The 14,216-nt window shown below is 54.0% G+C and overlaps 1 long non-coding RNA gene across 1 annotated transcript; it reads left to right on the top strand.

Moving 5' to 3' along the window:
* Positions 1-5,828: 5,828 nt before the first annotated feature.
* LOC123094697 (uncharacterized) lies at positions 5,829-8,687 on the top strand. The gene is made up of 4 exons (XR_006445922.1): positions 5,829-6,020; positions 6,117-6,528; positions 7,457-7,569; positions 8,519-8,687. It is a non-coding gene; the product is annotated as an uncharacterized lncRNA (long non-coding RNA).
* The last annotated feature ends 5,529 nt before the right edge of the window (positions 8,688-14,216 follow it).

Genomic DNA, 14,216 nt, shown 5'->3' with positions numbered 1-14,216 from the left:
CTTGGTATGTCTTAACTTGAGCGTAGACCTCCCCGGCAACGGCGCCAGAAATCCTTCTTGCTACCTCTTGAGCAATGCGTTGGTTTTCCCTTGAAGAGGAAAGGGTGATGCAGCAAAGTAGCGTAAGTATTTCCCTCAATTTTTGAGAACCAAGGTATCAATCCAGTAGGAGGCTACACACAAGTCCCTCGTACCTACACAAACAAACAAGAACCTCGCAACCAATGCGATAAAGGGGTTGTCAATCCCTTCAGGGCCACTTGCGAAAGTGAGATCTGATAGAGATAATAATAAGATAAAATTTTTGGTATTTTTATGATATAGATTGGAAAGTAAAGATTGAAAAATAAAATAGATCGAAAACTTATATGATGGAAAATAGACCCGAAGGCCATAGGTTTCACTAGTGGCTTCTCTCAAGATAGCATAATTATTACGATGGGTGAACAAATTACTGTCAAGCAATTGATAGAAAAGTGCATAGTTATGAGAATATCTAGGCATGATCATGTATATAGGCATCACGTCTGCGACAAGTAGATCGAAACGATTCTCAATCTACTACTATTACTCCACACATCGACCGCTATCCAGCATGCATCTAGAGTATTAAGTTCATAAGAACAGAGTAACGCATTAGGCAAGATGACATGATGTAGAGGGATAAACTCAAGCAATATGATATAAAACCCATCTTTTTATCGTCGATGACAACAATACAATACCATCCTTGCTGCCCCTGCTATCACTAGGAAAGGACACCGCAAGATTGAACCCAAAGCTAAGCACTTCTCCCATTGCAAGAAAGATCAATCTAGTAGGACAAACCGAACTGATAATTCGAAGAGACTTGCAAAGATAACCAATCATACATAAAAGAATTCGGAGGAGATCCAAATATTTCTCATAGATAAACTTGATCATAAACCCACAATTCATCAGATCTCGACAAACACACCGCAAAAAGAGTTACATCGAATAGATCTCCAAGAAGATCAAGGAGAACTTTTTATTGAGAATCAAAAAGAGAGGATAAGCCATCTAGCTAATAACTATGGACCCGAAGGTCTGTGGTAAACTACTCACACTTCATCAAAGAGGCTATGGTGTTGATGTAGAAGCCCTCCATGGTCGATTCCCCCTCCGACGGAGCGCCGGAAAAGGCCCCAAGATGGGATCTCATGGGTACAGAAGGTTGCGGCGGTGAAAATAGGGTTTCGTGGTGCTCTTGGATGTTTTCAGGGTATGTGAATATATATAGGCGAAGGAAGTCGGTCAGGGGAGCCACGAGGGGCCCACTAGGGTGGGGGCGCGCCCACCCCCCTAGGGCGCGCCTCCCTGCCTCGTGGCCGCCTCAATTGCTTCTTGACGTCCACTCCAAGTCTCCTGGATTGCGTTTGTTCCAAAAATAACTCTCCCAAAGGTTTCATTCCGTTTGGACTCCGTTTGATATTCCTTTTCTGCAAAACACTGAAATAGGCAAAAAATAGCAATTTGGGCTGGGCCTCCGGTTAGTAGGTTAGTCCCAAAAATAATATAAAAGTGCTTAGTAAAGCCCATAAACATCCAAAACGGGTAATATAATAGCATGAAACAATCAAAAATTATAGATACGTTGGAGACGTATCACCCTCAAGTATGAACCTATCGAGGGTGATTCCTCCAAGTTCACCTTGACGGTTACATCGAGTGGGAATCCATCGAGGGTGATTCCTTGGATTTCCCCTTGATGACACAAACACATTGTTACCTTTACCTGTTGCCCCTTTTACCGGTGATGTGCTATGGAAGGGACAGCCGGTACCACCCCGGTAGAGGTGGTCCTGAGTTCCCGACAGTCTATTGTGAGTCAGGTTGACCTGGAGGGTACCCGCAACATAATTACGTGGCACGGCCGGGCATGTAGACTGCCCTAGAGAGGGATGGGTAATAAATCTCCAATGTATCTATAATTTTTGATTGTTCGATGCTGTTATATTATCCTTCTTGGATGTTTTACAATCATTTTATAGCAACTTTATATCATTTTTTGGGTCTAACCTATTGACATAGTGCCCGGTGCCAATTGTTGTTTTTTGCTTGTTTTTACTTCGCAGAATATCAGTACCAGACGGAGTCAAAATACCACGAAACTTTTTGGAGATTTTTTGGGGACCAGAAGACACCTTGGGGGCCAAGAAAGCACCAGAGGGGAGGCCCATGGGGGCACAACCCACCAGGGCGCGCCCAGGGGGTTGTGGTCCCCACATAGACCCCCTGCACTGCCTCTTTGCCCTATAATTCCCAAATATTCTGGAAACCCTAGGGGATACGTCAAAACACAATTTTAGCCGCCGCAAGTTCCAGAACCACGAGATCCAATCTACACCATCACGAGGGGTTGATCATCCTCATTGGTGCCTCTCCTATGATGCATGAGTAGTCCACCATAGACCTATGAGACCGTAGGAAGTAGCTAGATGGCTTTCCCTCTCTCTTTTGATTCTCAATACAATGGTCTCTTGGAGATCTATTTTATTTAATGACTTTTTGCGGTGTGTTTGTTGGGATGTGATGAAGTTTGAGTTTATGACCAGATCTATATCCATGAAAGTTATTTGAGTTTTCTTTGATATCTTATATGCATGATTACTTATAGCCTCCTATTTCTTCTCTGAATCTTTGGTTTAGTTAGGCCGACTAGATCGATTTTTCTTGCCATGGGAAGAGGTGCTTTGTGATGGGTTCGATCTTGTGGTGTTCTTTCCTAGTGACCGAAGGGTCACCAAGGCACGCATATATCTTTGCTATTAAGGATAACAAGATGGGGTCTATTCCTACATGAATAGATCTTATCTACATCATGTCACCATTCTTATTGCATTACACCGTTTCTCCATGAACTCAATACACTAGATGCATGCTGGATAGCGGTCGATGTGTGGAGTAATCTCTACTATTAAATCTCTACTATTAAAGGGGGATTGAACGTCATGATGGTTCGACCTCCCTATACCACCCCTCTGATCGCTAGCTCCTCACACCCACGTCCTCCCACCGATTTTTTTTTCAATCCTACGTCCCTCCAAAAACCAAAGGCAAGTAAACAAGAGAACCAAGCGGTTCAATCAACAAGAGAACCACGATCGATAAAAGAAACCTGAGCCGATGCTCCCTTCATACGATCTCCTGCTCCCCGTGTAAAGAAAAATGGCGACAGAAAAGGAAAGAGAGAAAAGAAACAACCACGAGCCCACGACCCCGCGATCCATCACCCCGACCCCGTCGCCCCTAATGGTCATCTCTCCTGAGAGGCCAAGAGAAATCGACCCGCTTCCACGGTTCCACCCTACAGTCTTCGCGTCGTCCCACGCCCAAGGCGCTCTCCTCTACCCAATCATCCTCCCTGTTGGAAGGGAGAGAGGGAGATTGGTGGAATAGTTGTTGTATTGCTTAAGCCTCATGGGCATATATATAGGAGTACATGATCTACTTGGAGTACAAGGCAAGCCAGAATATTTCCTAGTCTAACCTATGTTTCCTAATACAATCACGTTACTCAACATCCCCCCGCAGTCACAACGGTAGCGATGCAGACGGTGAGACTGGAGAAGAATCCGAAGGAAAGCCGACGGACACCCCCCACAGTCGTAACGGTCGATGCATCGCGGAGTCGTGGCTGGAGTGGAAACCAACGAGGTTGCTCAAGCAGGCGGTAGCCCTTTGTGCCGTTTGTCGATGTAGCCGAGAGCGTGGGTGGTGGAGCCGTGGTCGAGGTAGTCGTGCGAAGAATGCCGTGGTCGATGTCGAGTCGGGGTAGCCGGTGTCGAGGAAGTCGACATGGAGCCGCGAGCGCAAGGGGGCGCCGAGTTAGCATGGGCGCAGTGGTGTCGAAGTAGTGGTGCGCCAGGAAGTAGATGATGTTGACGACGCGTCGCTGCGGGTTTGCCAAGCCCGGGGACACATCATGGACGAAGGCACGTACCGGTGTTGCCAGCACCGGGCATGCGTAGACGGACGAAGACGAAGTTGACGAAGCGTCGCGCCAGGCTTGCCAGGCCCGGGGACACGTCGTGGACGAAGGCACACGGCGGTGTTGCCAGCACCGGGCATGCGTAGACGAGGGACCTGCACGAGCTGTACACCATGTCGGAGAAGTCGGAGAGGCCAGCAGAGAAGGACTCGACGACGGTTGCGGCGCCAATCGGCGCGGGGCCAATGTCGCCCGCGGTTGTCGGAGTAGATGAAGCGGTCGGGGTAGATGACGGCGACGCTTGCGACGAACTGGTGCTGGACGAAGACGAAGGGGGTGGACGGGCGGCGGCGGCGGCTACAAAGGTAGCGGCGGCGGCGGCCAAAGAAGAGCGGCAGCGGCGGCCTGAAGGCGGCGGCGGCGGCTAGGTTAGGAGTGCGGCGGCGGTGCTCGACGTAGGCGAAGAACCCTGACAGCATGACGAAGACCGGCGTGGACGGTGGCGTTCCCGCGCCAAGGGAGACCGCGCGGCGCATACCACGGGAGGTCGACGCGCGGTGACGGCGGTGGACCGCGGGCCGCGGCGCTACGGCCCGAAGGGGCGACGTGGCGGCGGCGGGCAGGTCGGGGTGACGACGGAAGACCTCGGGACGGTCGCAGGGACCGCGGGCCGCGGTGCTATAGCCCGAAGGGGCGGCACAGCGGCGGAGCGCGGGGTGGTGCAACCGCGTGTACGGCCTCGAGACGGCGGCGTGGACTGCGTGCCACGCTCGCTACGGCCCGACGGGGCGACGCAGCGGCGGCGCGAGGGTCGGTGCAGCCACGGGGACGGCCTGGAGTGGACGACCTCGGGGCGGCGGTAGACCGCGGGCCGCGGCACTACGGCCCGAAGGGGCGACGCAGCGGTGACGCGGGTCGGTGCAGCCGGGAGGAGAACCACGGGGCGGCGGCGCTGCGGCCCGACGGGGTGACGCAGCGGCAGCCTATTGCTCGATCGACGGAGGGGTGCGCTGAACTCGGAGACGATCTTCACGGGACCTGCGAAGGCGCGCGTACCCGACGGGCCAGGTCGGTCGCGCGGCGTAGATGAGGCTGATAGCGGCGGCGAGCGGGTGATCAAGCCGATCGCGCGCGAGGTCGGGGACACCGCTCGGTGAAGGCGTGGTGGCGGCGGAGTCCGAGATGAAGCCGGCGGCGGCGGACGGCAGGGCGGCTATGATTGGCCGCCGCATGGCGCGAGGCCGCTGGGTCGGGAAGATGCAGGAGTCCCGGTCAGAGGAGGCGGTGACGGCCGGCGTAGATCGACGGGCGGGCCGTCACGCGAACGGCGGCGGTGAAGGGCCGCCGCATGATGCGAGGCCGCCGGGTCGGGGCGACCGGCGGGTAGACGCGTGGACGACGCGCGAGGCCGCCAGGTCGGTGAAGACGCCGGTGTAGTCGATGCCGAAGTCGGAGTAGAGGCGCACGGGGTCGATGGCGGCGATGGGCGACGCAAACCGGATCACAAAGACCGGAAAACCAAAAAGTAGACGCCGATCAAAGCGACCGGCGAGAGAGAAAAACCCAGATCAAAGGATCGGGAAAAAAGACTCTCTAGGGCAGCCGGCCAACACGGCCGGCGGACGAACCCTAGGTACGGGCGGCGCGGCCCCCGGCGGCGGTCATGGAGGCCGACCGCCCCAGGGGCGGCGCGCAAGTGCGGAAGCGGCGGCGGCTAGGGTTTAGGATCGACTTGCGATAGATACCATGTCGGAAGGGAGGGAGGGAGATTGATGGAATAGTTGTTGTATTGCTTGAGCCTCATGGGCATATATATAGGAGTACATGATCTACTTGGAGTACAAGGCAAGCCAGAATATTTCCTAGTCTAACCTATGTTTCCTAATACAATCACGTTACTCAACACTCCCAGTTGATTGTGTGTCGCCCCATCTATGGGCCTTTCGCCGTGCCCGCGATGCGCCGCGTCCGGGACCGACACAGAGCCTGCACAGGGTGGTATGAGCGCATCCAGTGCCTCCTCACCACCCGCCGCCGGTGAGGACTCTAAGGATGGCTACTGATGACGGTTTGCCCCTTCCCTTGTTGTTCCTCCCTTGATGTCCTCTCTTTTCTCACCGCCGCTCCTCGATCTCTGATGACAAGGTCTCTTTTCATCCTACAGGCGACGAGACCCATCAGAAGTAGTGCATGCGTGCGGCATGCCATTAGAGAAGAAAGGCTCATGGATGAAGAACGCTGGCACCAGCCTATGTGCCACCAGATGCGTACACAGTTCATGTGAAGTGACCCCTCATTGCTTTTACGCTTATTCAGTGGATCACCAGTTCACCACCACAGCCATTGAAGGCGTGCAGAAATAGCATTTTTTTTCTTTCTATTCTCCTCATTAGAGTTATTGTCCCTTCCTCTCGACTCATGCAGATTCCAGGCATGGCAGTTGTTTTGTTTGTTCAGATGCAGGTTCTCTTCTAGGCTTGGTGGTGAAGAAGCCAGCAGCGTTGGTGCACTGTAGCCTACAGGTCATAGATGTGAAGAAGCAAGCACGAGGCCCTGCGGTCTAGCAGCAGGACACAGTATTTCTCAATCCTAAATCCCGCTCTCCTTCCTTTTTTTTTTGTCGCTTCATCTAGGTTGTGGACTGGGAGCAATTAGAAAATGTAGATCAGTGTAGGAATTACTCTTGCTTGATCGCTTTGTGTAGATTTGTTAATGTACCAACTAGAACGAGTAAATTATGTGATGTATCTCATCTGGAGGGAGCACATATTTGGAGGCCATACGGAAGAATACACACAAGAATAGACAACATCTCTCCCTCTCACACATTAACAATATTTATAGAGATGATAGAAAAACGTCTTGCAGACATTTGACCAACAGGCTGAGCAGAACAGTAACAAATGCAAGCATTAGTTGATTCAGTTCTAAGCAACAGAAAAAAATACATAAAAAGGGGGACTACCATCTACAACCCTCCCGAAACTGAAATCAACAAAAACCAGTGCACACATGTCTTAGGGGAGCATGGTCTTGTCAAACCTCAGGATGGAAGAAAAATTACTTCTGTTCCAGATGATAGCTAGGGCGTAAAAAGATTTTGATCAAATCACTCCATTTTAAAATGTAATCTACCTAAAATCAAACAGATACGAGCCCTAATTTCCGAACTATGGGAGGGTAAATTAACACTTACTCGTACATATTGATTGATTTCGGACATAACCCCATCTCTCACATACCCTCTTTCTCTCACTTGTTTTTCCTCTCTTAACCATAGCATGAAGGAGGCTAGGACTGAGTGCGGGCCTGTGACTAGGATCAGTAGTAGGAGACAACGTCACAACGTGGATGTAATTAATACAAATTTGACCAAACAATTTATTGTTGTTTGGCAGACGGGGACGTGTTCATCTTTGTTTAACCACGGTGCCTTGTTCCAGATATTGTATATGTCTTTTTATGTATCCTTTGTTTGTTCTGAATTTGGCTGCTTTCATGCAGATCAAGTTGTCATGGAGGACAAAAAGAGGGGTGCATTGCAATCTGTATTTCACTACTAAATGTGTGACACAATCTGTTGAGAAACACATTTAGGTATGCGTAGTATACTTCAGGTAACTAACCACTGCATTTGTTTCGTTAATTATTTCCTTTTTATTCAGTGAATTAAATGTACTTTGGTTAAAAAATGTGAGTCGAATGTCTAAGTATGCAAAGTTCTCCCATTGGGTTGCCACTACAACGAACTAAACATGTAAATGACTGTTAAACATACTCTATTTTCATTATTGAAAGCCAATGTTTCTGCCGGTCACAGAGCTATATATTAATGAGTTATTATGTCGATGCACACAACACACTGCATTCAGTTTACTAAGCTTTTTTTTCCTGACCGGATTCAGTTTTAATGTAATTGGATGGTGAAGAAAACTAGCAAGCTGCATAGGAGTAATTCATAGCTGCACCCGCGTGGAATAATAATTTTCCAAATGTCAAACTGTTTTAGAAACACTATACATATAAATATCGGAATCATCTGTGCCCTTGTGAAATTTCGTGGGAAAATTATTTGGGAGGATGAGGTTAGGACGTAGTATGCCTGGGCAAGAGGAAGAGGTTGCTTTATTCTTGACTACGGAGTGCTCTGGTAGTGTCGTAGCGGCCAGCCGGCCACTCACTCTCCAAATCTTGCAGGCTCCATGATCACCACAGCCGCCTCCTGTGCTTACCGCTGGCAGTACTGAACCCTCACCAGATTGACCCCACAATCAACCATCACCCTCATCTCATTATTGCGGTCGTCCTCCCTCTCCCATATTTGGCAATTTTATTCTCTATCTATCCAAACTTAACAGTTAGTTATGCTACAATAGGTGTCTTATTTCTGCAATTACATCTCTTTTCATGCGAGCATGATTATTTTCCTTCTGCATAAATATGGTAGTTCATTTTCCTTTTTCCTTATACAAATGTATATACCAATATCATGATATGTGATGCAATAGGCTACAATTTTCTAATGTTAATCTGTGGTTATAAACTTACAATATATTAGTATTTCAGTATATGCTCATTTCATCTGGAGGTACAATCTCAACTTCTTGAAGCAACATACAGTACCGGAGGGTGTAACTTTTGGACATTTACGTCAAAACCTTGGAGATGATGGATGCTCGATGACTAGCTCTGCATGCCTTCTATGAGGTTCAATGTGAAATATTTTTTTCTCCTAATTAACATATTATTTCCTGCGATTTGGATTAATAATGAACAACTATCGGATATCGGGTTCCGGCAAAACCCTTAAGGTTCGAACTCTAGGGTGCGCACGAAGATCTTCCCCCTACCGTTCCATGTCCCAACGCCTCGCTGTGAATGTGAGCTACACGATGAACAACACAAGGGACACAAGGTTTATACTGGTTCGGGCAACCGTTGTGGTGTAATACCCTAATCCAGTGTGTGGTGTGGTGGATTGCCTCAGGGGCTGATGATGAACAGTACAGAGGAAGAACAGCCTCGCGAGAGGTGTTCCTGGGTTGGTGTGGTGAACTACTTGGGTGAGTTCGATCGCCTCTGGATCTGACAATAACTCTCTGAGATGCCCTCTACTGTGGTGGCTATCTCTATATATAGAGGCCCTGGTCCTCTTCCCAAATATTGAGCAGGAAGGGAGCCAACAACGGCCATTTTGAAGGGGAACATCTAGTACAAGTTATCCTGACTAAAGTTGGTCTTTGGCTGCCAAAGGCAATGGCGGTGACGCCGTCTTGGGCTCCACAGTGACCTCCGTCCTGCCGCTCTGCTGGTCTTGGTCTCGTTGCACCGAAATGGTAACCTTTGCTTGATGCCTCGGTACTCCGTGCCTGTGCTTTCCCTCTTTGCACCAAAGAGGAAAGAAGGACACTTCGCAGGCCGGCGCCCGCTTGGTCTTGATCGTCATGGCTTGCGTCATGAGCACCTCGTGAGGTACTCCTGCCTTGATCTCTCCGCCTCCTCGCGAGCCTGCCTGGTGAGGCCGTTCCTGGGGAAGCCTTGCGTTGTCCGCCCCGCGAGGCTTGGCCCCTCGCGAGGGTCTTGAGCTTGTGTTGATGAAGATGGGCCGTACTGGGCCACCCCTTGAGCCACGCCGCAGGCCGCAGGCAGGCAAGTCTGGGGACCCCCGTTCCGAGAAGCCGACAGTAGCCCCCGGGCCCAAGGCGCGATCGGACTTGGCTTAGCAGCGAAGCGAAAGGGCAAGTGCGGAGCGCCGCAGGACCCAACAGCCTGCGGCCTTGGTCGCCGCGTGGCGGTTGATTGGACGTGGGCATCTCCGCTTCCCCACGTTGCCACGGCAACTACCCGTCTGACAAAAAGGCTGGCTCGGGTTAGGCTTACCTTCATTGCTCTCATTCGCCTTGCTCCAGATCCCCTTTCTTGCTCTTGCCCTCCTGCTTCCGAAATCTCCAGATCCGCCTCATCCCTTCACCTCCGGCGAGCAATGGAGCCCCGTAAGACCGCGACCGAGGCTCCATCGGCCTGGTACTCGCCGGCTCTGGATCCCCCCAACATGACGGAGAAGAATCTCGCCCTCACACGCCTGTTGACGGCGGCGCAAGGCAGCGAGATGGGGGAGACTGCGCTCCGATCCGTCTCCGCCCAGCCGTAGGACAAGGGGAGCACCTTCTATCCCTTCTTCATGAGCGTCGTCATCACTGTCCTGGTGCTTCCTTTCTACGAGTTCTTTTATGTTGTCCTCCGCTATTATAAGCTGCAGGCTCTGCATCTCCATCCCAACTCTATTCTTCTACTGTCGATTTTCACCTACTACTGCGAGGCGCACGTCGGGGTGATGCCTTCCGTGGCCTTGCTGCGCCACTTCTTCTTCCTCCAAGTCACTAGCGCCAATACCTTGGCGTGCGCAAGCTTCATTGCGTACTCCAAAGCTAATGCAATCTCGAAGGCTGGGAAGAGGGCCGATGGCTTCCGGAGCAAGTGGGTCATGCTGGATGTTGGATGCATCAACTCTCGGCTGGCGCTGCCCCCAGGCCTATGAGGCGTGGTCCCGCGCGAAGCTTGACGACCGGCGGGCGAAGCTGGTGCTGGAGAAGATGAACGCCGACCTGAGGCCGAGCAACATGAAGGCGGCAAAGCTGACCGGGGCCACGCTCCTGAGGGAGTTCCTGGCGCATCGGGTGGCTCCTCTTCAGGCGCATTCGCGCCCATTGTGGAGGCTTGGAGATGCGGACAGTGATCTCCTCTTGAGCTCGGAGGCCCTGGCTGATGAGGATCTAGCTGCAGCTCTCCGTTTCCTGGTCGGAGAGGACGTGGCAAGCCTGGAGGGCGCTCCTGCCCCCTTGTTTCTTCGCGACGACTAGGAACAGGTGGTGGACGCCATGCCCACCTTTGACGGGGGCGGCCTAGTGCCGGTGGTGCCTCCTGAGGGCCAGGTGGCGGCGGCGACGGTGGAGTTGTCCTCTGATGATTCCGGCGGGGAGAGGAGGAAGAGGAGGAAGAGGAGGAGCGCGACTCGGAGGCGACCACTAAGGAGACGGGGGAGACTTCCCCCTAGCGCAGGTCCAACGTCCTCTGCTCCATGCTGGACGACGACGAGGCCGACACTAGGCGAGGGGGGGGGGGAGGACCCGCCCGTGATCCCGAAGAAGGACAGGTCAGGGCTAATCTCCCGAGGGTCTACTCCGGCTCCGGTACTGTCTGAAGCCAACTCCAGCCCTTCTGGTGCGCCCTCTTCTGCCTCCGGACCTCCCGAGGCTGCGCCCCGCAAGAGGCTCTCGGTCTTTAAGCTCGGTAGGAGTCCGTTGGAGCTCACCACGATTGACCAGTAAGTACCCGAACTCTGCTTTGCTCTTATTTTTGCTGTCACGGCTTGACATCCTCCATCGTTTGGGTAGGCTGCCACCTGCGGTGAAGAGACCAAAGGGGGACACGGTGGCTCCGCTTGGGGAAAGCTCATCTATCGCGCTTTCGCTTGCTGGAAGGGGAGGCAGTGGAGCTCGCACCTCCCCTGCCCGGCCGTCCTTGCGAGGCCAGGAGGGACGCTCTAGCGGAGGGCTAAACCCCGTGACCCCACTGACTCTGGAGGACGTTGTCGCTAAGGTTGCCAAGGCTCAGGAGGTCCCAGCCTCCCGGGCCATGATTACGCTGCCGTCTTGTCCTCCTGCTCCTCCGGTCCCTGACTCCTCTGCCTCCTCCACCGCCTTGGACCGTGCTGCTGCTGAGCTAGGTCGGCTGCGAGAGGATCTCCAGGGCGCCGACCCCCGCCTAGTGGCCGGGCACCTGGAGCTGATCTCTGGCTGGGCTCGCTCTGACGCCTCCGTCCGAGCGGCGCTGAGCCAGGCCGTGGCGGCTTCCGAGGAGGAGAATCAAGTCGCCACCCAGGCCGCAGCCGCTCGTGACGCGACATTGAAGGATGCTTCCACTGTCCGGGGCTGCTGCAAGGCGCTGGAGGACTAGCTGCAAGGCCTTCGTGATGAGCTCACCAAGGAGGTTCGCGCCCGCCAAACAAAGGAGGAAGAGATGAAGGCTCGGGAGGCCGCCATCGGGGACCGTGACGCCGAGCAGTCCGCTTATCGCGGCCGGCTGAAGACACTGGAGCAGAAGCTGAAGGCGGAGAGGATTGAGCTGGACGCCAAGGCGAAGGTCTTGGCCGAGGATCGTGCAGCTTTCACGGATTACGAGGTGAGATCTCGCAGGGCGTTGAAGTCGCTTTATGACGATGGTCTGGACAAGCCGCTGGCCGGAGCCACGGACGGCCCCGCCAAGCTGCTTCCCTTCCTGGTCGAGGCGCTTGAGGAGGTCGTGACCGGCATCGGCCCCATGACCGAGGTTGAAGCTCGTGTCCTTTCCTCCGCAGCGCTAACGCGGATCCTCAGCCACGTGTACCTTCGCAACCCCGACGCCAACCGTGACGATATGCTGGAGCCTGTGGACGCCGAGCGCTCCGCCGCTAATGCTGAGGTCGTAAAGGGCCGAGCGGAAGCCTTGCTGGCGAAGTTTCGAGCCTTCGCCACCGCACCCAAGGCAGGTGCTGCTGGTTCTGCGGCCTCAAGAGGTGGAGCTGACAAGCGCGACTCCACCACGAGTGACGGCCCTGCCCAAGGGTGATATCCTCGCGGCTTCTCTCCTGTTTCAACTCCTGCAACATGCACCGTGCCTCGTGGAGGCGTTTAAACTTGTGTTTGGTATCGTGAGGACAATTTATGGACTGTAACATTTGCTTCTGAATTTGCGAGATTTTGCGGTTTCCTTCCTATTTGCTTCGTGTTCTACATCGGCAGGGCCTGGCCCCGCGCATACCTCAGCCGCCGTTAGCCCCGACCGGATCACCTGGACGGGACCGAGGAGTGAGGGGCTACGTGGCAAGTTAGGCTCCTGAGTCGCGATGCTCAGGAGTCCCCCTTGACGCGCAAACAACAAATAGGGAGGGGGTGTAGGAGTAGATCTGTCGTTCTACGTCGGCAGGGCCCGGCCCCGCGCATACCTTAACCGCCGTTAGCCTTTAGGAACTAAGGAGTGAGGGGCTACGTGACCAGTTAGGCTCCTGAGTTGCGATGCTCAGGAGTCCCCCTTGACGCTCAAACGGTCTTCATACCTTGGCTCCGCTCGGGGAGGAGTGCGCGACGACCAGGTCCGAGGGACCTGGCTGGGTGGCATGCGCTCGGGCGTGACCCGGGCACAGCCCCCGTGTCCAGCCCCCTCGCGCGGCGCTCCCGAGGGGAGGCGTTGCGATCAGGCCAGACACTGAGCTTCGGGCTCCCTGAGGTTGATACAGCCGTGGGCTGCCCTCAGTTGTTTATCACCAGCGCGGAGCATAGCGCTTCCGTATGTGCACGGGCATAGCCGCTCCTCGGCAGTGTCGTCAGCCAGCACGGAGCATGGTGCTTCCACTGGTACGTGGGAGGGGGACCCCTCCGGGAGCAGCCCTGGGGCGTGTACAGCCCCGCCCTAACACGTGGCCGGCACGGTAGGGCTAGACGAGGTGTATCTGGGCACCCATGAGCCAGCGCAGGGCTCACGAGGCCCTACCTCAAGACGGGTTGTGCTTGATCTTGAGCCTTGGGAGGCTGAGTGTTCCTGCAGGGTGGTTAGATGCAAATGCTCTATGTCCTCAGGTCCCGGTCCTCGAGCGAGCTCAGCCGCCGCTGGTATGCCAGGTCATGATGCTGTGGACAAGGCCAGGGGGTGAGGGCTGGAGAGCCAGTAAGAGCCTCCTAGTCGCGATGCTCAGGCACCCCCCTTTTAAAGTACAAGCGGTTTGCATGAGGGAGAAAAAGGGGCTGCGATAGGCGAGAGATGATAATCATAGGCAAGTTAAGCATGAAAAGCAAACCGACTTAGGTAACTGCAGGAAGGATACACGCCACTGGATCCGGCCCGCGCGGCTTGGGGATGATGCATACCAAGGGGCACCCCCAGCAAGGTAAACTAAAGACATAGGCAAAACGGATACATGCCGCGGGGACGGACCCACGTGACCTGGAAATAATGCAGCCCTGGGGGCGCTCCCAGCTGAAATGAAACTCGAAAGATGTCACCTGATATCATTGCAGAGCGGGTGTTGGAGTAGCTGACGATGCACGGTGAAGAAGCCGATCCTCACGAGCCATCTGAGCTCCAAGCCTCGGGAGGCTCTGGGGGTCCGGGCGGCTCCTCAAGGTCCATGTCCATCTCCGCCAGGAAGGCACGGTGCCTGGCCTCCTGAGCTTCCAGGCTGCTCCACATCAGGCGCTGGTGAGCAGCAGCCGCGTTCGGTAGACCGAAA

The sequence above is a fragment of the Triticum aestivum genome, chromosome 4B, assembly GCF_018294505.1.
Source record: "Triticum aestivum cultivar Chinese Spring chromosome 4B, IWGSC CS RefSeq v2.1, whole genome shotgun sequence".
Taxonomy (NCBI): Eukaryota; Viridiplantae; Streptophyta; class Magnoliopsida; order Poales; family Poaceae; genus Triticum; species Triticum aestivum.
This window is presented reverse-complemented; position numbering and strand designations above follow the sequence as displayed.